The sequence below is a fragment of the Garra rufa genome, chromosome 5, assembly GCF_049309525.1.
Source record: "Garra rufa chromosome 5, GarRuf1.0, whole genome shotgun sequence".
Classification (NCBI taxonomy): Eukaryota; Metazoa; Chordata; class Actinopteri; order Cypriniformes; family Cyprinidae; genus Garra; species Garra rufa.
The window spans coordinates 43,315,991-43,340,237 of NC_133365.1; the positions used below are offsets into that span (position 1 = coordinate 43,315,991).

A 24,247-nucleotide genomic window follows, 5' to 3' on the forward strand; every position below is an offset into this window, starting at 1 on the left:
AATGACGAGATTACCACAACAATGAATTTCTATTATTTTGCAGCTGTTCCTAATTACTGGGTACAAATTTTAAACTGAAAGTATTTTTGATTCACTAAAGAAAGTTTTAAAGATTTTTTTTTTTTTTTTTTTTTTTGCAAAAATTAGGAAATGTTTCCAACAATGAATTTCTATTATTTTGCAGCTGTTCCTAATTACTGGGTACAAATTTTAAACTGAAAGTATTTTTGATTCACTAAAGAAAGTTTTAAAGATTTTTTTTTTTTTTTTTTTTTTGCAAAAATTAGGAAATGTTTCCAACAATGAATTTCTATTATTTTGCAGCTGTTCCTAATTACTGGGTACAAATTTTAAACTGAAAGTATTTTTGATTCACTAAAGAAAGTTTTAAAGATTTTTTTTTTTTTTTTTTTTGCAAAAATTAGGAAATGTTTCCCAAAATGGAAAAATGTTGCAGATAAAACACAGAAATATTAATAAAATAGTTTTATTAAAAAATAAAATAAAACTTTCATAGCTGGTAATTTTCACAAAACCAGTCATAAGGGTCAATTTTTGGAAATTGAGATTTATACATCATCTGAAAGTTGAATAAATAAGCTTTAAATTGTATGGTTTGTTAGGATAGGACAATATTTGGCAGAGATGCAACTATTTGAAAATCTGGAATCTGAGGGTTAAAAAATAAATAAAATCTAAATACTGGGAAAATCGCCTTTAAAGTTGTCCAAATGAAATTCTTAGCAATGCATATTACCAGTTAATATTAAAAAAAAATAAGTTTTGATATATTTACTATAGGAACTTTCCCAAATATATTCATATATTTTGACTAGGTAATACATTACATTAAGGAAATAAATAAGTTTTGATATTGTGTAATGTTGTCTTACACATTTTCTGAACGATATAAAAAGCTCACTTAGCAAAAGATATTCTGGAAGATTTATCTAGATTTCTACTTTTCTTTTCTCAAATTAAAGACAGATAGACTGACAACCGGTATAGTGAATCTAGGGTACGCAATGGACATTTCACATGAGTAGCAAGTTCTGCTCCACCATCTCTCTTGGTTGGGAGTCCTGCAAGGCAAAAACATGTTTTTCTGGAAAGGAAATTCAATGGAGTTTCATCCCTGAGCGGTCCTTGGGAGAAACCCCTATCGAGTAGCACCATTCTGTGCACCACTGCGCCCAGCCAACCCCGTCTGGAGCTCTCAGCCCGCTGGATCGAGTTTCCCCAGGTGGGGACCCGAACACCTCATCCTAATTGGGAGAAGAGGGCTGAGGGTATGAGAGGGCATCAGCATGAAATAGAGTGATTCTATATAGGGGTGAAACGGTAAAAGTTCCTGAGAAGCTATTACGCCTGACCTCTTGTTACTCCAGGGGATTGTACTTGCAATTAGTGTACCGTGAGTCACTTTGAATTAAAAGTATATGCTAAATGCCAAATAAGCAATTAAAAGAAGCACGTTTGAACTAATATTAATAACCTCGCTTCACCATAAAAACGCTGAGGCTCTGTGCTGTTTTCCTCAACTCAGTAGTTTTATACTTTTTAATGCCTCCAACAAGGCGACACTTTATTAGCAGCGAGAGTCTTTTCAGCAGAACTGCCTGCTGGTTTTGTGATAAAATGAGTCTGTGGCCTTGCTTTAAAAGCTCACATGAAAGGTTAGCATTGATTTCTCAACTGTCTGCTGAAAAAAAAAAAAAAAATTGTCTACATAATTAGCAGTGTTTGCTAAGCCAATTGGTTTGAGTTTGTTCAAACCACTACCAAACCAGGTGTTATGGCCATGAATTATACTATGGGTCGGGGGGGGGGGGGGGGGGGGGACAATCAATTCCCATATGAATCGCAAATGCAGTCTTCTAGTAATTGGCATCGATTAAAAAATCGATTTTCTAGTTAATGTAATAACAATAATAGCATGATGTTGTTGGAACAAAATAGCAACAGCAATGGAGGGGAGAAAACAAATACATCCTGCCCCGTTTTCAGCAAGGGTAAGTGTTTGGAAAAAATATTATATCCATTTTTAATGGAATATAATTTGATTGATTATTTCACTTAGCACATAAACAGAAAAGAAAAAAAAATGACTGATAGGATGATGGTGAATGAATAAAATATAAAATATGTGGCAAGTAGGCCTACTGCCACTCCGTGTGATCGCAAATCTTGAAAGTGAAAGTAAAATGCAAGTGCGCATTCAAAAACCCAATGCCCTGCATATTAATAACGACTCCCTAATGACTGCAATTTATATACAGTATAATTACCCAATGACATAATTGTGAGAGAAAGCATTGAAATATATTTTTTCCTCACATCTTGTATTTAGTGGTTATGAGTACATAATTTCTTTTCTAAACAATGTATGACGGATTCAGACACATCCCTAATGGAAACTGTAAAATATTTTTAATTTATTTGGTTAATAGTTAATAAGAAACACTGATTTCTTGAGTCAGAACTACCCATACTATAGACTGGTGTGTTTAAGTATTAAAATACTGGTGTGTTTAACATCCAGTGTGCACACAAAAAAAAATACTGTGAACCGGTTTTTAATTGAATTATGACCACAATAATCGATTTGAATTGAATTGTAAGGTACTGAAAGATTCCCACCCTTAAATTAAACCACAAATCATGTGATTTAAGGACCTGTTGTTAGTTCTGTAAACGATCGCACTTTTTTTACACCGATTTTCACCTGATGAATGATTAAACCGTTGGAAAAATTTCCACCGGACCCATATCTAAGGGCCAAAACTTTTGAGATTTGGGGTGTGCAACCACTCAAAACACCCCAAAAACCATCCAAAATGCATTATCAAATGTGTAAGGTGTAAAAATAATAATAAATAAAAATCTACCTATAACAGAGATTACAGGAGGGTTACTGATTCCTATGCCTCAAAGGACACACAGGATGTTAACTTTTGTAAGCGGCATGTTTGTTCTAATGTGCCTGTTTTTTTCCACTGCTGTTTTGCCCTTGAGCGAGGCAATGAACTCACATGATTCGCTCCAAGGGCGCCTGAACACAGCGATTCTGCATCTCCTGGCCTAAGCCCATGACCTCAGTGCAACAACCTTTTCGAAAGCACACAGACCACCCAGTGACCTTCCTCTACTAAACTAAAGGTTAAAACTAGTCACATGGACTTTTTTCGACACACCCCCGTGACACAGAACGGGTTAGATGAGCGCGAATGAGCAGAGGGCCGGAGGGATATCAGGTAAAACCGGGCAGCCTGATTTCACAATCACCTCACCATCTGCATGTTGCTCGTCTATCACTCGCTCTCTGATAGATTGGATTTCTAATATTGTGTGCGTTCAGAAAGCTTCGGTTTCTCCTTCACAAAGAGAACGAGCCCGTTATGTTCCCCCCATTCGCTCTTTTTCAGAGTGGTCTCCACAGAGCGCTCTCAGATTCCAGAACACAATGCTGCTCAGGTCTGGCTCGGATTTAAAAGATTAATAGCCCTCTGTCGTGACAGAAATGCAATCGTCTGAGTTTTCTGTGACAGCAGGGAGGGGGACGTGCAAAAAAAAAAAAAAAAACGAAGAGTGTGAAAACCGAAAGAGAGAAACTATTGTCCGCGGTCACAAACGCAGCTGATGAGGACTGATTGCTATCGCTACTCTCTCAAGTTTGCCTGTCAATCACAGCCGGCGACATCAATGGGCCGCATTTGAATGATAAAACGAAAAGTCACAAGCGGCAGCATTTCGCTTGTCATCGGGGTTAGCGAACGTGTCGACGTGAAGAGGAGGGGAGGGGAGAAGTTTGCGCAGAATTCAGGTTTTGCCGTGAAGATGCCGTCTCTGCCCTTCAATCATAATACAAAGCTTTACCACCGAGCGTCTGCTTAACAATCCCCGTTTCAATACCCAGCACAAGTCTGTCACTCGCACGCGAGAGGGAGAACAGAATGGGCCTGGCGCTTCAAGACACGTCGTAAGTGACACTCAATGGGAGAGTTTCATGGCTCGTCTCTGCTCCATCAACGCGGATCAATCAAGCGTTCCCCAATAACCAGCAGCTGTCACCTCACAGGAAACATCAATCAGATGTCGTTCAAAAATAAAGACGGTAATTAATCTGAGAAGAAGAATAAATTCTATGAGAGTTAGTAGATCCACACGGGACCAATCAAAAATATACTTTCGCAACCATATGTCACGAGAAATTCAATTCGCTCCGTCAAGAACTTAGAGGCTTCGAAGATCAAAAGCTCTTCAAAAACATCACTGGTCCAACATCTAGAGGAATTGATGTAAAAGTGTATGATAAATGTTTGATGTGCAGTGGATTTGAACCTAGAGACGGGGCCAGAGAAAGTGGGAAAGCGAGAAAGTACATTTTGAACAGCTGTTCTCACTACACTCTCCTTCCCGGAGAAATTCTCCTCTAGTCTTCTCGGTCTTCCTCCTCTCTAGCATCCCTTTCGGGTTGAGGACCTGAAAGCCTTACATCAGAAAACTGATGGATCCTTTCAGCCTGACTCTCCTGTCTACTACCACCATGACTGGAAGGACGAGGAGAAAAGAGGGTGACAAGATGAGCGAGAGAGGGAGGGAGAAGGAGAGTGAGATATCCCTGCAGACTCTCGTCAGTTCCAGGCCATTAGCTCTCCCTCACTGGGACTTTGTTTACAGGCGGACATAAATAGAATTCTCCTTCTTTATCTGAAGCGCCATCCTGTGCCGCTGATGAGGGATGGGACTTCAGAGTGGAGTCTCTCAGAGACGCAGTCAAGTAAAAGGCGCTATGATCTAACAGCCAAGAGATAGCGCGAGTTAAGAACTGGTCGCACAGGGCTCATCTTACCGTGAGGGGAAGAGGTTCACAAATTCACAAAACAGGGCAAACTTGGCGTCAATGGTAGAGGACCTGCATGAAAACTTTCAGAGTGCGACTAACTTTAGGTGGACACCATGAACAAAAACGGTTTAAAAAAAAACATCTTAGGGGAACTTGAATTGAGAAATGGAGAAATTGTTCATTTGAATGGTTCTTTAAATTGAAAAGGTTAAACATTATTGATTTATCACTCAGATTACATGTTTTTGTGAACAATACACCAGCACTGAAAAGTCATTTTAGCATTCTTTTTAGTGAACAGGTTAACCAGTCATAAGAAGCGCAAGTATATTTGTAGCAATAGCCAACAATACATTGAAATGGGTCAAAATTATAGATTTTTCTTTTATGCCAAAAATCATTAGGATATAAAGTAAAGATCATGTTACATTAAGAAATTTTGTACATTTCTTACCATAAATATTTCAAAACTAAATTTTTGATTAGTAATATGCATTGCTAAGAACTTCATTTGGACAACTTTAAAGGCGATTTCCTCAATACTTTCTCAAACCATACGTCAGTGGAAAGCTTATTTATCTATTTAGCTTTCAGATGATGTATAAATCTCAATTTAAAAAACTGACCCTTGACCCCTGCTTTTAATGCCATCCCAACCTCTATTTTCATGGCGAGAAAAATTACCAAATTGTATCAAATTTTTACTATTTATTTTAGCTAAAAACTCTAAAACTGGATTTGTTGACTGCAATTTAAATGAGTTAAAGATAGTCAAATGTTATTTTTATTTAAGTTAAAGTATGGTTTGATTTTTTTTACAATGCTTTCAAGTCAGTTTTAATTGTCTATAAAATCTTATGTTATTCATAGCCTAAATATGTTACTCATTTCGTAGTTTCAGTTTGACAAAATCATTAAAAAGTACAAACCACTTTCTATTAAAAACAGTCTGAAAATGATATAAGTTGACAGCACTACTTGGAAATCGGGATTAAACATGAAAAATCATACAGAGAAAAAAGAAAAATTAGAAACCATCTGCTGCTCACATCTCTGCACATTATTGGTAAACAGGCACAGAGGGAGTGTGTGTTTGAGTGTGTGTGTGTGCATATTTGGTATAAAAGCACAGAGTAATGCTCCGACACACTCTCATATTCCTCCGAGAGAGACAGACACACGCGCAGACAGACTACTCCAGCTACACTTCCACAGTTACTGCCCACAGCAAAATCTGATTGGCTGAGACAAGCTGACAGCTGGACAGATGTTCCAGAGGAGGCACACATGGGAGGTTAGAACGTGTGCGCTGTGTTTTCAGCATGTCTGCATTCTGACTCCATGAACAGGAGAGCTGTCACAGCCGGTCTCACAGACGGATCCCATGGAATCGGCGCGGAGCCGCTTGAGCGAGGGACAGGATGAGGAGACAGAAGTCTAGAACACGTCCAAACCATCCAAAAATCACACCGTCGTCTGCAAATTCGTATACTGATTGTAATGTGAAACACAAATCAAATGAGATGATGGCTTACTTTAAAACCTAAATGTGTTTCTTGATGCTACTGTAACAGAAATGTGACACGTCGGAAATGAACTATGAACCATCAAAGAGGTCATAATGACACTTATCAATAATTAAGCCATATCCCCTAACCATTATCTATCAGTATAACAAATAACTTGTGTACATTCAAACCCTTGTAAACACCAGACAGATAACAGACCAGTTAATGTGCTCAATGCAACACAGTAAACTATTACCAGTTCAAAGTTCTGCAAGTGTGTTTCTAAGACAAATGCTAGAACAGGCTAAACCCAGAAGGAGCCTAAGCAAATATAATAATCAGAAAAAGTATATAAAATATACAAATTAACATTTCCAGTAGTAGACCACTGAAAAACCTCCTTATTTGAGATGGTTCAAACTGCAATTAAGGTGTTTCCAAGCCTAAAAGAAATCAAAACTGAAATGTCAAATTAAAAGCAAGAGATCCTTGATTTTAAAACCAGAGTCTAATTTGGGCTTTGAGGCTCTCGGGAAGCTCCAAATTAATTTTCAGCCCAACCTGGAGAAGCAAGAGGAAAGTCTTCAAAGCTGGAGAGATAATTGGCCGCACACAAATTACGCCTGAAACTCGGCGCAAGCTAAAAGAACATCAATGACTTTCGCTAGAAAAAGGCAGCATGTAAATTGGGGTCAGGCTGGAAAAGCACACATGCGTGCGCAATCGCGCATACAGCGGAGGTTGCAAATGTGGGATTTTATAAACAATAAAAACTCTTTTGAAAGCCTCTCTTGTCTACCTTCTCAGCAAGCGAGCTCAGGAGTTAAAACACTCGGCTTTGGGCCAACCGTATCTGCCAAAGCTCTCATCTCCCTTAAGCGGCGCAGGCAATTCATTAGTCCGTTGAGGGTCAGCAGTTCCACAGGCTCAATCAAAATGTTAATAAAACTAAGAGTCCACAAAAAGAACACAACAAATGAGCCAATGAGGCGATGTCCACATCACCTTGCAGCAGCTGTCATATCAAAGGCCAAAGTTCCCTGGGAAGACGTCGTCCGGGGTTTTTAGACTAAGCATTAACTCATCAATATAACAGATAATGCAAAAGATAACCATGTGAGCATCTTAAACAAACAAGCTGAATCACTTGTTTTTGAACCTGTTTGAAATGAAGCAATCAAATGAACTGACACAACATGTTAAATAAATGATTCCCCAATGCTTTTCTTCAAATAAATATGGACTACAGGAAAAACGAAAGGAAAATTTTGAATCTTTACTGAATCAACAGCTAAAACGCCTCAGCCTTTTCCCATCATTTTGGGGCACTATTAAAGTGGTTATAATTGCGTTTCATAGGCTTAAAATCACTTCTTTTTAAATCACAATGTTTAAAAACGCATGCAAACTAGTGCTGCCCTCAACTAACGATTTTTATGGTTTGACTACTAGTCGTTCATTTTAAGCATTAGTCGACTATTAGTCGCACATTTATTAATATACCATATAAATCATAATAATGAGCCTTTAATCGTATACATAGCCTAATTGCTTAGGCACACACACAAAAAGTTTGGCAGATAAACAGCAAGGAGACTGCATTAACATTTTAATAATTTATTAGTAAACTAGTGCTTTCTTTGTTTTCTGCTTAAGAGATGAAGTTGGCGTCACTGACTCGTCATCTCCGCAGTAGTGAGTGTGCCTGCATTCGTGTTTTATACGGATTACATAACCTGTCAGTATTTGTTTTCTATTTGAATTGGTTCATTTAAAAGTGGACATTTCACTTTCTATAGATATATAACTCATGTCTGTAAGGCAGTTTCACGCTTAAGTTCACAGAGACAGAGACGGCAGAAAGCGCATCCTGTTTCCTTTAATTATTTTATAAAAGCGCAACGTTTCGTTTGCACACAAATAAACAGACTTTACAGATTTTAAAGATGTATTGCTCTTATTTGTATGACCAAAAATGACTGAGTATTTTAAGATTAAATGACCACACTGGCGCCTTCATCTGTCTTGCAGTAAGCTTGCACAGTCTGCACAGACACTTGAATAGCGCACATTTTTCTAGGTTAACATTAGATTCAGTAGCCATGTGCCATCTTTCAGATGAAAAAACATATTTGAGGTCGATGAATGATAGGTAAGCGTTTGGATGTCCTGCCGATGTACTATATTACCACATAGACCATCAGTTAACGATCTGTCCATCACGGACTACGTGACTTTGCCACTTCCTGTGGATTTTTTTTTTCTGCGACTAAGCGACTAATAAAATTTTGGTTGACCAAGCCTCTTCTCTTTGACTAACGGTTGGTCGTCTATTAGGGGGCGGCCCCAGTGCAAATGCTAAGTTTTCGCAACTACGTAGCACAGAAATGTCACTTGAGTGTGTAACCCCAATAGGGACGACAGAAAATCCAAAATCTCTACCGCCTGACAAATTTCTTCCAGTTAATCGTGTCTACCGGTATATCACCCAACCCATTTGACACGACGGAGGCCGAAATCAAACCTGCATAAGAACTACAGCACACACGAAAGACCATCCATTCCGAATTGATGCAATTCCAGAAATATTTCGATTAGACTCTGAGCAAACGGGCAGTCCACGAACGGCCGGCTTCTCATATGCCTGCCCGATGAAAGAGCCATTAGGCGGGTTTCAAAGGATGAGAGTGGACTCATAATTATACATGACATCTTTGAGAGATAAAAGTGATTACTACGGATAAAGGGCTGGGGAGGGCGGCTAAAAATTGCTTAGCAACCAGTCATTATCCCTCCCCCCCGAGGAGAGCGAGGTGACCCGTCCATCCGTCTAACCCCCCCCTGCCCCCACCCGTCCAAATACAAACAGTGATAAAAAGTGGCGCAATCGCTCTTGACACACAAATAGGTTAACACAATAAAGCTGCCTATGCCCGGCTCACTCGAGGGAAGAAAGCAATTCCAGCAGCAGGCAGGAGGTAATAAAGCAGAGGTTTGGGTGTATGTGTGTGTATGCGTGCATGTGTGTCCATCCAGTCTTCATCCAGGGCTCCTGTGCTCGAGCGGAGGAAGGCATGCAGAAAAGTAGACGCCCGAGGGCCTAATATCACTGTTGGTTTAGAACCTTTTGACAAGAGCAATAACACTGGCCAAGAATGGCAGAAACCCCAGCCTACAGCGGTGGAGCGCTGTACAGAAATAATGGCGTTACATTAGAGCCATGTGCGTGCTTTGCTGTTCGCCACTGTCTCCGAACAATAACATTAACATGAGGGAAAAGCCCTGTGCAATGGCTTTTTCAATCAAAGGAGTGAGATATTGTATTCCGACCCATTAACGACATCAACAATTAAACATCTACGCCTGGCAATGCGTGATACAAATCTCCCGAGTTTTTAGTAAAACGCATTGCATTCCCAGCACACAGCGTGAAGTCGGCAGCGGGGGTGTGGGATTGCTAATCGCACTCGGCCAAGGCCGGAGGCATTGTTTCCTGCAGTGGTGGAAATTTCATTACCTCTCGACAACACTACAAGTTGACTAACTGCCTTTATGAAACGCACGGCGTGTACGGTATAGATTGCGTGCGTTTGAAGAGATTCAGGGCCGTCTAAGTCACTTTTGTTCATTGTCACTACCTTGATTTAGGCAACCTGCTTTGAATGTAAACAGAGTCAACTTTTGTCTTTGTGGTCACGGTTAAGAGCGTAATTAAATGTGTTAAACTTTCAACCGCACCGCATGACAAAACCCATTTTCCCTGGCAGTAAACGAAACAGGATTTGTAAACAGGTCACAGTCTAAGGCTCTCGCTACGTTTTAATAGCCTTAATACGTTGGAACAGAAACGCAAGCACGCAATTTTTCCCCCCACTTTAAAGGCTGTCGACGACAACGTTAATAAAGACTCAGAAGCACAGTCGGAGTATGATATTAGTCACCCCTCTGCCAGTAAATATAAGCGAAAATAAGCGAAAATACATCTCCTCTATTCACAGTACCTCCATGAAATAATTAGCAATAATTCAACAGCTGACTTTTCACAGCCCATTTGCTGTGTATATGTCTCTTTCAATAGCACTAAATACAGAGGATATAGGCAAAGCATTGGAAAGGCGACCGACTGACAGACGGATAATTGAGCTTTGACTTCCAGCACAGCCTGTCTTACCCTCCTGAGGGATTAGGAGAACTTTCCACTCCGTGAGAACACCAGGCACTCTGTTTCGTGCTGCAGTAAGCCCATATCTCATGCATGTGTCATGTCCTATCAGTGAGCTCCATATGTTCAAACAATAACACCGTTCTTTATAATAACAGGATTGACATAGTTTAAGGGTCAACAGGAGCGTTGCAATGATCCAAGATAAGCTATGGATTTCAAGTCGTGAGAGATGTAACACTTGTGCGAGGGTAGGCTGCAAATATTAAAAACGCCACAGGAAACACAAACAGACCTTAAAAGAATGATTCAAGCTTAAATTCTGGTGCCATTTATTCAGCCCTTGTGTTGTTCAGAACTAAATGACTTTTTTTTTTTTTTTTTACCTGGAATACAAAATAAAATATTTTGAAGAATGTGAAGAAAAACTGAAAGAATATGGTCACCAGGGGCTGTCGTGTTTCAAAAAAGGCAGAAAAGCACTAAAAATGTATACTAAATTTATAGTTTATAAAACTATTGCACTATATTTCAAGTCAGCTGAACTGAAAATGCATCTTTAAAAATTCTAAATTTAAACTAAATTTGAATTAAAGTGTTAGTTTACCCAAAAAATTCTAATCTATCACCCTCATGTCGTTCCAAACTAGGGCTGGGTGATATGGCAAAAAGCTAATCTCGATAATTTTTTCCCATATTGAACGATGACGATATATATTTCGATATAAGCTGTTGATGTTGCCAGCTTTAAAATAGTATCCCAATAATGACTAAAGCCACAAAAATTAAAGGATTCATTAAATTAAATTTTTAAGTATAGTTTATTAACAAAAATCAGATTACAGATTTGGCCTTAAAAATTAAAATAACTTACTAAAATAAATGAAAAAAGTTGTTAAAATTGTGACAGAGTATGGTAAATGAGAGTAAATGTACAAAATGTGAACATAAAATTATTGTAAAAACATTATTTGTAACACATTTATTTATTTATTTATTATTATTAACACAATTGTTTATTTTCTCTATTATAGGTTGAGCTATTTAAATTAGAGGCAACCACTGCATTTTGAAACAATCTACGGTATAAATATCAAAAAATTACGACACAGCTCTTTCTTAATCGTATTAAGTGCAGACAATTCAGCCAGAATCAAAGTAGGCTACTCTCTCATTATTCAAAGTGCAAATAGAGACGGAATATTTCAAGCATGATACAGAGCTATAGACATACACAACCTATTATAGTCTACATGCAGATAACAGCCTAGATATGTCATGTAGCCTAATTTGCGCGCATTGCGGAGTCACTCTCTAAACAAGGGGGATTTAAATTGCTTTTGAATGCGCGTGCGTTTTTTGCTTTCGGTTTCAGTTTTAACAATCGCGCCAAACTCTCAGCTGAGCTGAGAGTCACTTTTCAGATAGTCAAACCACTTACGGAATTCGTGCTACCTTTTTTGTCGACAACTTCAACATCTTTGGATAATAACTCGAGGTTAGTTTCTCTTTCGTCGCTGCTTCCACTCTCTTTTTTTTGTCGTCCTGGTGTAAGTTTGCTTCGCAAAGTGCTGTAGAAAATGAACTTTGTACTTTGACGTGCACACGCACGCTGCACGCTGATTGGCCGCTGTCGCATATTTCTGCTGTATGATTGGCTCTTAGATTAATCCATATCGAGCAAAAAATGTCTATAGCTTATCATCGTTATTAACATAAATTTTATCGCGATTCGATATTATATCGTTTATCGGCCCAGCCCTATTCCAAACCCATAAGACCTTTGATCATCCTTTTCCTGGCTTTTTTCATGATAACTGAGGTCTAGGGGCTATGTAACTACCATATGAGTTTCAAAACAGTCAATCCACAGTAAACTGCACACAGCCTGCTTAAAGTAGCTGATCATTTTCACGAGCCACTGTGACTTCTGTAACGATGTGACGTCCGATATACTCAGTCACCGCCTTCAGTCAGCACCCCGAGCACCAATCACGTCCCACCCTCCTTTTGTCAAACCCAGACAACATCGCGTCCATAACATTGCTAAGCAACAACAACACGGAAACTAATCTAGAAAACCCTGTTCAGTCTATAGATGTCGAAACTACATCATTGCACAGGCTTCAGAACAACGTGCATCATCACTACAACACTGCCTTTATGGTTCTGGCTTTTGTTCACACAGTGCTCGTTCCCGTAATTTTCCAGAATCAGCGCGCATTGTGAAAGGGGCTTTACTGAAGCAACAGTTATGTAGCTTACTGCATTCGGTGTTTGAAAAAGAAAAAACATTAATGATCATTCTGAAATATCCTGTTGAGTATCAGCAGGCTAGGCTCTCTCTATGGCTCTGGGTTCGGTTACAACGATATATGACCGTAGTTACCTGTGATTGGCCTGGCTGTGCGTCACTCAGAAAACAACAGGCCAATCAGAAGAGAGGCTCATGAATATTAATTAGATGGGCCAAAATCGACCTGTTTTTGACAGAGCTCCTAAAAAAGGAGCTGTAAAAATATATTGAGATGGATTTTGGCACTTATACCGCAAATATATATTCTTAAGGACATCAACTAAAATAAACCTCCAGAAATGTGTACAATATGGGACCTTTAAGATATTTCTGATGAAATCTGAGAGCTTTTTGACCCTGCATAGACAGCAACCCAACAACGTTTTATGGCTTAGAAAGATAGTTAAAATAATCCATGTGACATCAGTGGTTCAACCTTCATTTTATTAAGCTATGAGAATATTTTTTTTGTGCATGAAGAAAACAAAAAAAAAAAATAGACTTTATTCAACATTGCTTCTTCTCTTCCATGAACGTGTCAGTTGCATTGCGGTCAATGCAGGGTCAGAGAGCTCTTGGATTTCATCAAAAGTAACTTAATTTGTGTTACAAAGATGAACAAAGGTCTTACAGGTTTGGAAAGACACGAGGGAGAGTAATTAATAACAGAATTTACATTTTTGGGTGAACTATCCCTTTAAGGTAGCAAGCAGGATGCAAAATTGAATCAAATTTAAAAAGTTTGTCAAAACGTTTACATGCTGGATTGACAACAGCACTTTTTGAAAGATTTTAAAAGAAAAAAAAATATTTAGAAAGCCTCATTACTAAATTTGTAAAGCTCATGGGCCTTACGGGTAGAGAGAACAGCACATAGATGTATGCTTACTTGCATGTAAAAGAGAAACACAAACATCCCTTTGTTTCCCTTCAGAAGAAAACAAAATATAACACATATTTGAAACGGTAAATTATGATTTTTGGGAAGGGGGCTATCCCTTTAAGTAATGGTGATGAAAAATACAGTCTAAACACCATAGCCTTGGATTGCGACGCTGGTTTTATTACAGCATGTCACAATGATGAAATGAACCATGAGAGGGTATGGGAGTCAGGATATTGCCCAAATCTTTCGCAAAAAATGGGGTAAAGAACAAAGATATCTACAACGGCATATAACAGAGCTGCACTGGAAGCATTTTGTTGAATTATGCTGGCAGAGAAACAATAGTGAAGGGAGTACAAAGTCACTAACTGAAAACACAAAGCCGTAACTCATGGAAATTGAACTGCTCCCTTTACGAGGAGGAACAGGATGCACTACGAATTCTCCCAAAAAGTTCTTTAAAAAACACACTCCCATAATTCTCAATGACTGATGCCCAGGCAAACTTCAGGAGCAGCGTGCAGGGCCACTTTCCCAGCATCCCCCACCGTCACCGGCAGAAAATCAATCTGCCCAGGAGGCCGATTACACAGCCGTTTGTTTTTTAGGAAGAACAATTTGCCCTTCAAAGGGGTGCTCTTTGAATATGATTCCAGTTCGCTAGTGCGATTAAATATGAAGCAGAGAGGATGTGAAGTTGAACATACACCATTTAATCGTTCCGTTCTTCCTCTGCACTCAAATGTCCACAGGTATCTCGTTCAGAGAGTTTGACTAAACTTTCAAGCATTTCACTGTTGCTCTATCTTCAACAACACATAAGTTTGTTTCCTATAGAATTTGCTAATTCCAAAGTATTAGGAACTATGGAGATAGCAAAGATCATCAACAGGCTGTGAAGTCATCATCTCCTTGAAGCTGCGGAGATGCCAAAGAAGGAAAGAACGGCTAAATCAGCAAGCCACAGCCCGGCATCTCATCTAGATGAGGATAAAGCTGGTGAAATTGAAACCGCAGCAAAGCAAAGGTCAAGTAAACAACAACAACACACGTTATCCTGAAATTCCATTTAGAGCGCTGCATCTTGACACCATTTCCATGCTTGGATTTTCTTCCCGACACTTTTAATCAATATCACCTACGAAAGCAACACGGGCTGAGCCTTTTATGTAGCGACAGGGGAGAAAGGAATGCCATAAAGGAGAAAATCAAACAGCCTCCACCGCAGGTGTTGCGCGTTAACAGATGTTGGGAACATTAGCATTGTACGGGCAGCTCGGGGAACGGAGTGGGGGAGCGAGGATAGGAATTGCGGATTACCAGGGGCACAGATATAATAGCTCTTCCGGAACAATGGCACCTCCTTAACACTCAATACTCGCAGGAGGAGCTCTGTAGGAGAGCAGCGAGACAGGAGCATTCACAATCCATTCACCGCACTTTCACAACTAACAAAGACATTTTCTTTTGACACTCTTTTCTATTCTATATTTCTCAGCAGCCACGGTAAATTGGTCTATTCATTTTTCAAAGTACCAGTGATTTCAAAAAATGCACAAGATGAAGGAGACCCATTCTGCTGGTGAAGGTAAAAGCGGCCACTAAGTTTAGACACTTTTTTTGTGTTCTACTGTGGACATCAGGGCTTTTATTTTGAACAATACCATGGGTGACAGCTGAATCTGGGACAAGGTCCATATCAGGTCCTGCCTCGTCCCACACCCACCCCTAACTTGTGTTAAAATTCAACTGAACCTCAAAAGAAGACAAACATGGATGGCAATGACCTCTTGATCATTCGCAGAAAACATCTAAAAACAGGAATTAAACAACACAACAATTCTGATAAACCAACCTACTAGACATGTGCATGTTTCCTTCATACATGAACTTACTTTAATCGTTCCATCAAAAGGCAAACTAGAACATGGGAACAAGGCCGTGCCCCGAGCCTTGAGAGATAGTGAGATGTTTGTACCTAATGACCCACTGTTTGGACGCTCCAAAGAGATACGCCCCATCCAAACAAATAACTGCTCCACCAACAAGCCCGCAGGGAGAAAAACAATGGAAAAAGGAGTTAAAAGAATAGATGCGTTTCTTTAAAAGCTTATTTACAGTTAGAGAACAGCTACTCCCTGTTATCGATTTCCAGAAAGAAAGGTTCGATTATACGACCAGAGGACTGTACCAGCTGAGACAATACCTAAAAACAGATTAATATATAAAGCAGGAAATTAAAGTTTTACTAATATAACGATATTCATGAGCGGAGCCCTCGCTCTCCGTGGTTTTAATAAGAAAACGGTTGAGTGATTTCACCCCATGGCCATCAATCAATCAATCTACACAGTTATCTCTATATTCAAATGAACAGCGCACGCTTCTTTAATAATATCCTAGCAAAATTAAACTATCCATCAACATCTGCGGCAGAGGCAGAAACAGTGAAACAGGTTTGAGTTCAACTTCATACCTCTGGAAATTCGCTCTTGATTTAATCTCATTAAGATCTTTCCCGTTCAATACAGTCGGCGGAGGTTGAATTGCACCCAAACAGCATTTCTCCATCAAGAGCAACCTTTCGGCTGACGGTGGTTCAATAAACTGAGTTTCCTTTTGGATGGCTTTCAGGGAATGAAGTCCTTCCAAAACATCTTGACATCGGTTTTCTGTTGTCAAACTCTTCGTAATTACCCCATGCGCACACAAGGAAAAAAACAAGTTTGACTCTCAAAACGAATAAAGTGTGCAAATGCACCAACGTGATCGAGTTATTTGTGGAAAAAGTCAACAAAAACGAGAAACTGACACAAGGAAAAATTAAATAAGCTATGAAAAATGAGAAACAATGGTAAGGCCATTCAGTGACCTAAATATTAGACCGTACCATATCACCACCAGCTATCTCCCCCTCTCCCCCACGCACGCTCGGCTCAGTTGAGATTAGCATTATGCTGGAAGCTCTATTTGTTTAGGTGAGATCGAGCCACAGAGCTAATACCGGGCCAATTTGCTCAGCGGGTCACGGATGTGCAGCAGGAGTAGGAAATGAGGCAACTCTGGCCCCCGGAGGTGAACCTTTCCACTCGTACATCACTGAATGTTTTATTCAATAGAGTGGTGAGCATACTCCTTGACAGGTGCCGTCTCCACGGGTGGAGGGAGTCGCAGCCCTCGGAGTGAGGGACTCTGCTGGGGTAATGAGGCTGCCAGGCCCTGAGGAAGGCCACATGCTGGAGCCGAGCTAAGAGCCAGAGCCCTAAGCCTCCAGAGTGATGACTTGCAGAGTGGAACGTCCACCGTGGAGCAGGGGGCCAATCGCATTAGTCAGAGCAGCGAAGAAATGACGGGGGGCCTCGTGAGACTCAAATTGTGATGTATGGGGGGAGAATAAAACTCTCTTTTCTGACAGACAATCAATATGCATGCTCACGCCGGTCTAAATAACATTTTTTTAAATCAGCTACTTATACTCATACTACTTTTAAGAATGAATTAATAAAACGTCCAAGTTGAGGCTGTTTTGCATCAGATATTGATTGTTCAATAGTATAGTTTACAGCAACATATCTCAAGGATGAAAAGCAGCTTGGTTCCAACTCTTAAGATTTTAAGGTGTGCCATGGGACTCTCCAGGTGGGCCAATCTCATTATTAGGTAGGTCAAACCCACCCAGGGGCCTCCTGTGGAGCTGGCCCTGGGGGAAAAAAAAGTTTGTTACACTCTTAAAAGTAAAGGTTCTTATTAACGTCGACTGTGCCATGAAGAACCTTAATCGTCACTGGACAAAAGTTCTTTCTAGTGGAATTAATTCTGTCACACCCTTACAAAAAGCCCCTTTTGGAACTCTCCTTAACTCTCCTTGTTAATCTCTGAAAGATTGTGAATAGCAGGTTAAAGTCTCTGGAAATAAAAACAACAACATTTGTTTGGGCCAACTGACCTGCTTTAACGTCCAAATAAAACCCAGACTGCACTTTAGCCAGTTTCCAAGCATTCGCTGATTAGATTTCATAGAGATAGGATATGCAAAACATCAGTTCTTGGAAACTGCAAACGATGCAAGGAGAAGGAACAGCTGACATCCGAGTGCTGGGATAATAGCTTTACATGAAAAGCCTGCTGACGACCAAGCCCACTGTCCAAACGGCCCTGAACGCACAAAGCATTTAATCAATCAAACCTTTCACATCTTGCCATGAGCCACTCCTCAAACTATTTAGGCACTCTGCGGAAGCTTTTACCCAAAACATCTTACTTTTCAGAGGGTCAGTCCTCCTGAGGCAACCTGAGGTTAAGTGCCTTGCTCAAGGGCACAACTGTGATAACTTGAACCTAGAACCCTTAACAGCCCAGAACTCTCCAGCCATTAAAGCTACCGCACGGCTATTTAAATTCAGTAGTTAGAGATTAAGTCATAAAGGAAATCATTGACACACACTATGTGCTGAAACTAAGACGAAAAGGTGCTGGCAAAGACTTTCACACCTTTTATTCAGATTCTCTCGCCTGCCATCGTGTTGTAACCAGATTTTATGCTTTGAGAGCATTCATCCTGTCAGCGCACTCTTTAAACACCCAGAGTGCACATCAAAGCGCGTCCTGGGGCCATTCAGCGCCCGACACCTCCATTTTACTGCACTTCCTTTATTTATTACAGGTAAAACCGTGAAACAAAGGTTGTATGTTCTGTCAGGGACCCAAAAGACGCCACCCGATACCACTTCACACGATTTTATGGCGACAGAAGCAAAGCGTTATTCAAATGAAGCTAATCATTGCTGAAAATCACCATCCAGTCAAAGGCGATTCTGTTACCTTGCAGTCAAAGTTGCTATCACACATTTTGCATAATTGGGATTTTACTATACACCCCTTTCATAATTTAACGCTCAAAGTGAGCGCGACGATGTACATCATAGCAAAAATTCACTATGATAATCACAGTGGTCACTGAAGTTGTTGTTACAATGATAAAACTGAGGTGAATGAACCGCAGCTGTTTTTAAAAAAATACAATATTTTATAACATTTTTTTGTAAGGGCACTACTGTATTGCAGCCTACTTCGACTACTGATTGAAGTGTAGGCTACGTCTCGAGAAGCGTAAAAATTATGATGCATACTTAAAACCTGCTTAATTACGGGAAAAACAAGCATGCATATTTTCATTAAAAGATCAATTAGGCAGAAATAATGAATAGGGGAGAGTCTATTTACCATAAATCGCTCTGTGGTGCTGACTAGATTTCCATGCAGGTTTGTGATGACAGGACTGTGGGAACGTGAAGCGGCCGAAAGAACAGACGAGGGGAAAATGATGAGGGAAAAAATCAATAAAATCTCATTCTGTCCTTAGATGAAATGGAAAAATGTATAATCCCTGGTATATTCAGTTGACTTATTAAAGTTTATTTCCTTTTATCTGCGTTCTTGACGCGCGTAAAAAAGAAAAAAAAAGTCATCCAAAAACAGCTTCTTCTGCAGGATCGTTGATCAATGTTTTCTTGCCTTTCTTTATGATTTCTTCTTCTTTTTTTAATGAATCCGATCTGTGTTTTTCGTTAGATAGGAGACAGGGGATCAAAGTGAGGAGCTGTTCCCAAAAAAATGCCGTGTGTCAATTGCGCTCCGTTAACTGCGTTTCGAACTGCCGTATTCCGTCGGTCAGGATTTTTACCCGTTTACTTACTGGAATAATCTCCGAGTAAGGCTTAGTAGGAAATTGCAAACTCCAGTAAAAACGACAGCTTATTCTGCTGACACGAATCCGATAAATAAATAAGTGCTTTGCCAATTAAATAAACTGCGCTTCGCAAATGTCCTTAAATCCAAACAGCGAACAGACTTTGGCGTATACAATCAAGAGGAATGTTTGGTCCTCGGCATATACTGGAAAGCCCTGGTTGTGTTTAAGGCGATATTCCTTTAACAGGAGAGCAGGTGCAGGAATTTAATATACGCCGTTTAATCCTGGAGAAGAGAAATCACCGTTCACTTCCAGCGGTTCTCTTCATCCCCTTGCACGGAAACCTTCCGTCGCGATTTCAACTCCGATGCCCGTTTAATTATTCCTCTGAGGGACTCCAAAGGTTGCAGCTCTTGTTCATGTTAATATCAAGCAAGAATTCATCAACTTCAATCAAGAATTGGTCTGTATTCCGCGTCTCTGTGACACACTCACAGGCACTGCGCCTCACCCCTGCGCCGGGCTGCCGAGACTGACAATAACCCGGAACGGTGCAGACTCTCACAGCTCCACCGACCGCCCACCAGCCAATCAGCGCACAGGGGAAATTTAAATATTCCCACGGGTCGGCCAATCAGGGGTAATTGAGGGTTGTTACCACGGTGACGCTGTCAGCGTCCAAGCGTCATGTCAGAAAGCACGTTTATTATTTGCGAAATTATAAACGCTCAGGGACTGGACGTTGATCTTGTGAAACTGTGGGGACGGCGTTAATAAAGGTTACAGCCACCCGCAGCAACCAATAACTAACAAATAAAAGTTGAACTATTTATTGGCATACACAGCAGGTCAATATCCTTGTAAATATTCTTATACTCGTATATTTTCACCCCATAATAAAGGCTGTATTATTTGATATTTGTAGTAGGCTATATATGGTCGACCTACCCTTAGTATTGTAAAGCTACTACTAGGCTAATTATTTAAAAAGTAATCACATCAATCACATAATAACATGGTGATTGGTTGCAAGTTTAGTCATTAGCAGACTTGAATATGATTTATGCATTTTTCTGCAACTCTGTGACTTGCACGCTCACGGCCTTTTCTTGGTTTAAAATGCTGCTTTTCAGCCAGTGGGAAATTATCCAGTGTAATATGACATTTGACACATTTGTTTTGTCTGGCGCATACATAATTCATTAGTTTTATGCGCGCTCATGCAGCCAGACTGCTCGCGTTCAATCTTTATTGCAAATTGCGTCCACTCTAATCAAACTTGAGCAAACACGTGCGGAATGTTAGTCGAGTCATCTGCTTATGGAATCAACAGATAAAATGCTCTCCCACACGCATGTCATAGCTGGAGCTCAATTGATTACCGATGGATTGTTCTCAGAAAGATGATATTGCATGGTTACCAGGTAGGAGAGAGTGGGATTGAAAGACAACACTGTTTGAAAACACTGTTTTAGTTTTAAAACTATAACTATAAATCTAAATGAACCTATTCTATTCTATATTCTATTAAATTTTCTATTCTATTCTATGAAACAGTAGGCCCCTGGCCCTCCATCTCTTTCAAAGCAATTTAACCTCTTCCTTAAGCTTCAGTAATTCTGGCTGTTTGACATTGAAAACATCAGAGAAGGCTAGATCCTATAGGATGATCTTATAGGGAGAAGCTAACGGCCTAAGGAAGAATTCTGACAGCCGACTCCGGCTCTGACTAGTGCCTTTCCATGCCTTTCACATCTCAAATCAGCCCAGCAGACATCCGTGTCAGGTCAGTGTGAAAATCTTTTAGTTTTTAATCAGTGAATATATATTAATATGGGGTTGCTTAAAGGGACGATCTTATCAAGAACTTAAAAGAAAAAGGGTTTGTTTTTCTCAGTAAAACTTCACTAAAGACAACTTAAAAACGGTTTATTTTAACTGATTGTTTTGTTAGTTAAAATGCTTGAATACACTGAATATACACAAAGCTTATTGTTTTAGACAAATCATACGATTTGCAGTTTTGGAGGAGATTTGGGCTAGTTGTCAAAAGTTCATTACTGAGGAAAGTTGTTTCATATGTAACCCTGGTTTGCTATTTTTGTACTGTACAAATTTCTGTCTTTGTTGTTTTGAGAGTTGTTATGCATATCAGTGATTGTTTTACTGATTCAGTTTAATTTAAAAAAACCTGTTTAAAGGAATAGTTCACACAAGAAATTTTATTTTGCTGAAAATGTATTAACCCTTAGGCCATCCGACATGTAGATGAGTTTGTTTCATCAGAACAGATTTGGAGAAATGTAGCATTACATCACTTGCTCACCATTGGATCCAATGTAAGTGAATGGGTGCCGTCAGAATAAGATTCAAACCATTGCAATAATCTACAACATGACTCCAATCCACTAGTTAATTTCTTCTGATGAAAAGCTGTGAGTTTGTAATGAACAAATCTATCATCAAAATGTTTTTAACAAATACTTAACAAATGCTTTAAAATACGAGTCCTGTATCTATAACATTGCTTTTTCCAGTAAAAAAAAAAAGTTATCTTGTCTGAATCAGGAGAGAAATGTGCACAGATCAACAAGTGAGAACAAGCAAAAACAGTCCAAAACAGAAGATGACTTTTTCACTGGATGAAGCATTATTATGGATTATGGATAAAACGCCTTAATTATGATTTTTTTTTTTTTTTTACAAACACAGTTTTTCACTTTGGAAGACATTAATTGTTGGACTGGAGTTGTATGGATTACTTGTTGATTATTGTGATGTTTTTATCAGCTGTTTGGACTTTCATTTTGACGGCACCCATTCATTGCAAAGGATCCATTGGTGAGCAATTGATGTAATTGCTCCAAATCTGTTCAGATGAGGAAAGACACTAATCTTTAAATGGCCTGAGGAAGAATGAATTTTAGCAAATTTGTTGTCTCAGGTTCCACTGAGACAACATTCCTCATTACTTGTCAATATGTGTTCAGTCTTTTTATTTTCCAACCTTAACTGTACAGAAAAACTCATATTCAGTGCAGATTAATATGGTGTCTTCTATATTATTTGTGGTTAAGGGCAAAATCAGTGCTTGTGTAAGGTGAAATAAACCTACAAATCTCTGTTCTCTTCTTGATGAGATTTTGCTATACAGGAAGGTTGTGTCAGTAAATAGCATTTATATGACTCACCAGCTTCGGAGATGCACAATGGCAAAATGTCCCATCTGTGCTTTGGATAAACTGCTCATTCTGACAAAACTATCACTCGACATTTCTGTTGCATTGAAGAATTACACCTGAACCGAAGCAACCCTCTTTTACCCTCTTCCTTGATCTTTCCCTCCTCATCTTGTCCTCAGCCTTATGTTTCAGTTTGTTCCTTTGGCGAAGTAAGGCAGTTTAATTGAGCGAGGTTCGAGTCTTCACAAACTGCAAGGTAACAGAGAGAAATCGATGGAAACAGAGGCATGGGAAAAAGAGATAACATTGATTTATCTGCCATCGATAGGGCTGGATCACTGAATTCCGCTGCCAGGTGAAACGTGTGCTGTCTGCCAACAGGATCTGAAAAGGTGTCAGGTGGTCAGAGGACACAGAAACAAAATGAGGGAGGGAGAAAGAGAGAGAGAGAGAGGGAGGAAGAGAGATTGAGAGCGCGAGGGCAATGTGATGATGGAGAGCATGGAGGAGGGCAAGGGCAAATAGATATCAAGCTGAAAAAAAGAGCTGCTGATGTGATCTGATGAGATTGAGAAATAGGGAGTCGGGTTTAGGGTCACAGGTATCACACACACACACACACACACACACACACACTGCAGGTGGCTGCTGCTGCTGTGTGGCCTCAGGCACAGCATTAAAGGTCAAAGAGAGACGTATGTTTTCTATAGAAGTCAGCAGCTCAAGTGCACTTAATTGTGGTGTTTTGTGAGCAGCGTTTATTTTGACCAAAATGTGACTACAAATTATATTGATAGTGTATACAGGTTGTTGTTGTCAATAGAAACTAATAAAAACGATCCACGCTATCATGTTTCATTTCAGTTCATGTGTTGAATTACAATACAAACATGATGCAGAATCGCGGTTTGAATTTAAATGGATGTACATATTAATAAAATTATTTTAAATTCAATTCAAGTTTAATTTAGCAACAGTATAAAAAGATTAAAAAGTCTTGAAGTTTGAAGGTTTATAGGCCTTTTTGACAGACAGACAGACAGACAGACAGACAGACAGACAGACAGATTAGATAGATTTTTGTTTTCTTTGCGCACAAAAAGTATTCTTGTAGCTTCAAAAATTTTGGTTGAAACATGTCACATGGACTATTTTAACAATGTCCTTACTAGCTTTCTGGGTCTTGAACATGTCAGTTGCATTGCTGTCTATGCAGGGTCAGAAAGCTCTTGGATTTCATCAAAAATATCTTAATCTTCAGAAGATGAACAAAGGTCTTACAGATTTAGAATGACACGAGGGTGAGTAATTAATGACAGAATTTTCTTTTTTGGGTGAACTATCACTTTAACACTGTGTCCTAACCAGACATTTACCAGAAGCATATCAAATATGTTCTAATGGGCTATTATTGTGCCACGTAGCATTTTAGCTTTCAGTGTGGACAGACAAATTACGTGTCACTGCAAACTTTGCACCTGGATAGGACACGGTGTGAGGCACCATTGTACTCTTAATCTCCCACTATTTAAATAATAGCAGTGTCACTTTATAATCTTTTAACGTATTATTTTATCTTAATAACACCCTTTCATGAGTGAGGGAGATTGTGTTATACGGAGCTCTGGTTAAGTATGAGTGAAATTTTACAATCGGTAAAGTTTGCATTTGAGAT

General features: G+C 39.5%; 1 protein-coding gene across 1 annotated transcript in view; it reads right to left on the reverse strand.

The window, feature by feature from the left end:
- The window catches only part of fam222aa (family with sequence similarity 222 member Aa), a 72,415-nt gene extending 52,508 nt beyond the window's left edge, over window positions 1–19,907 (reverse strand). The window contains exon 1 of the mRNA XM_073839886.1: window positions 18,922–19,907. The gene's annotated coding sequence lies outside the window, so the exon portion shown is untranslated. The remainder of the gene's footprint in view (window positions 1–18,921) is intronic.
- Between the last annotated feature and the right edge of the window lie 4,340 nt (window positions 19,908–24,247).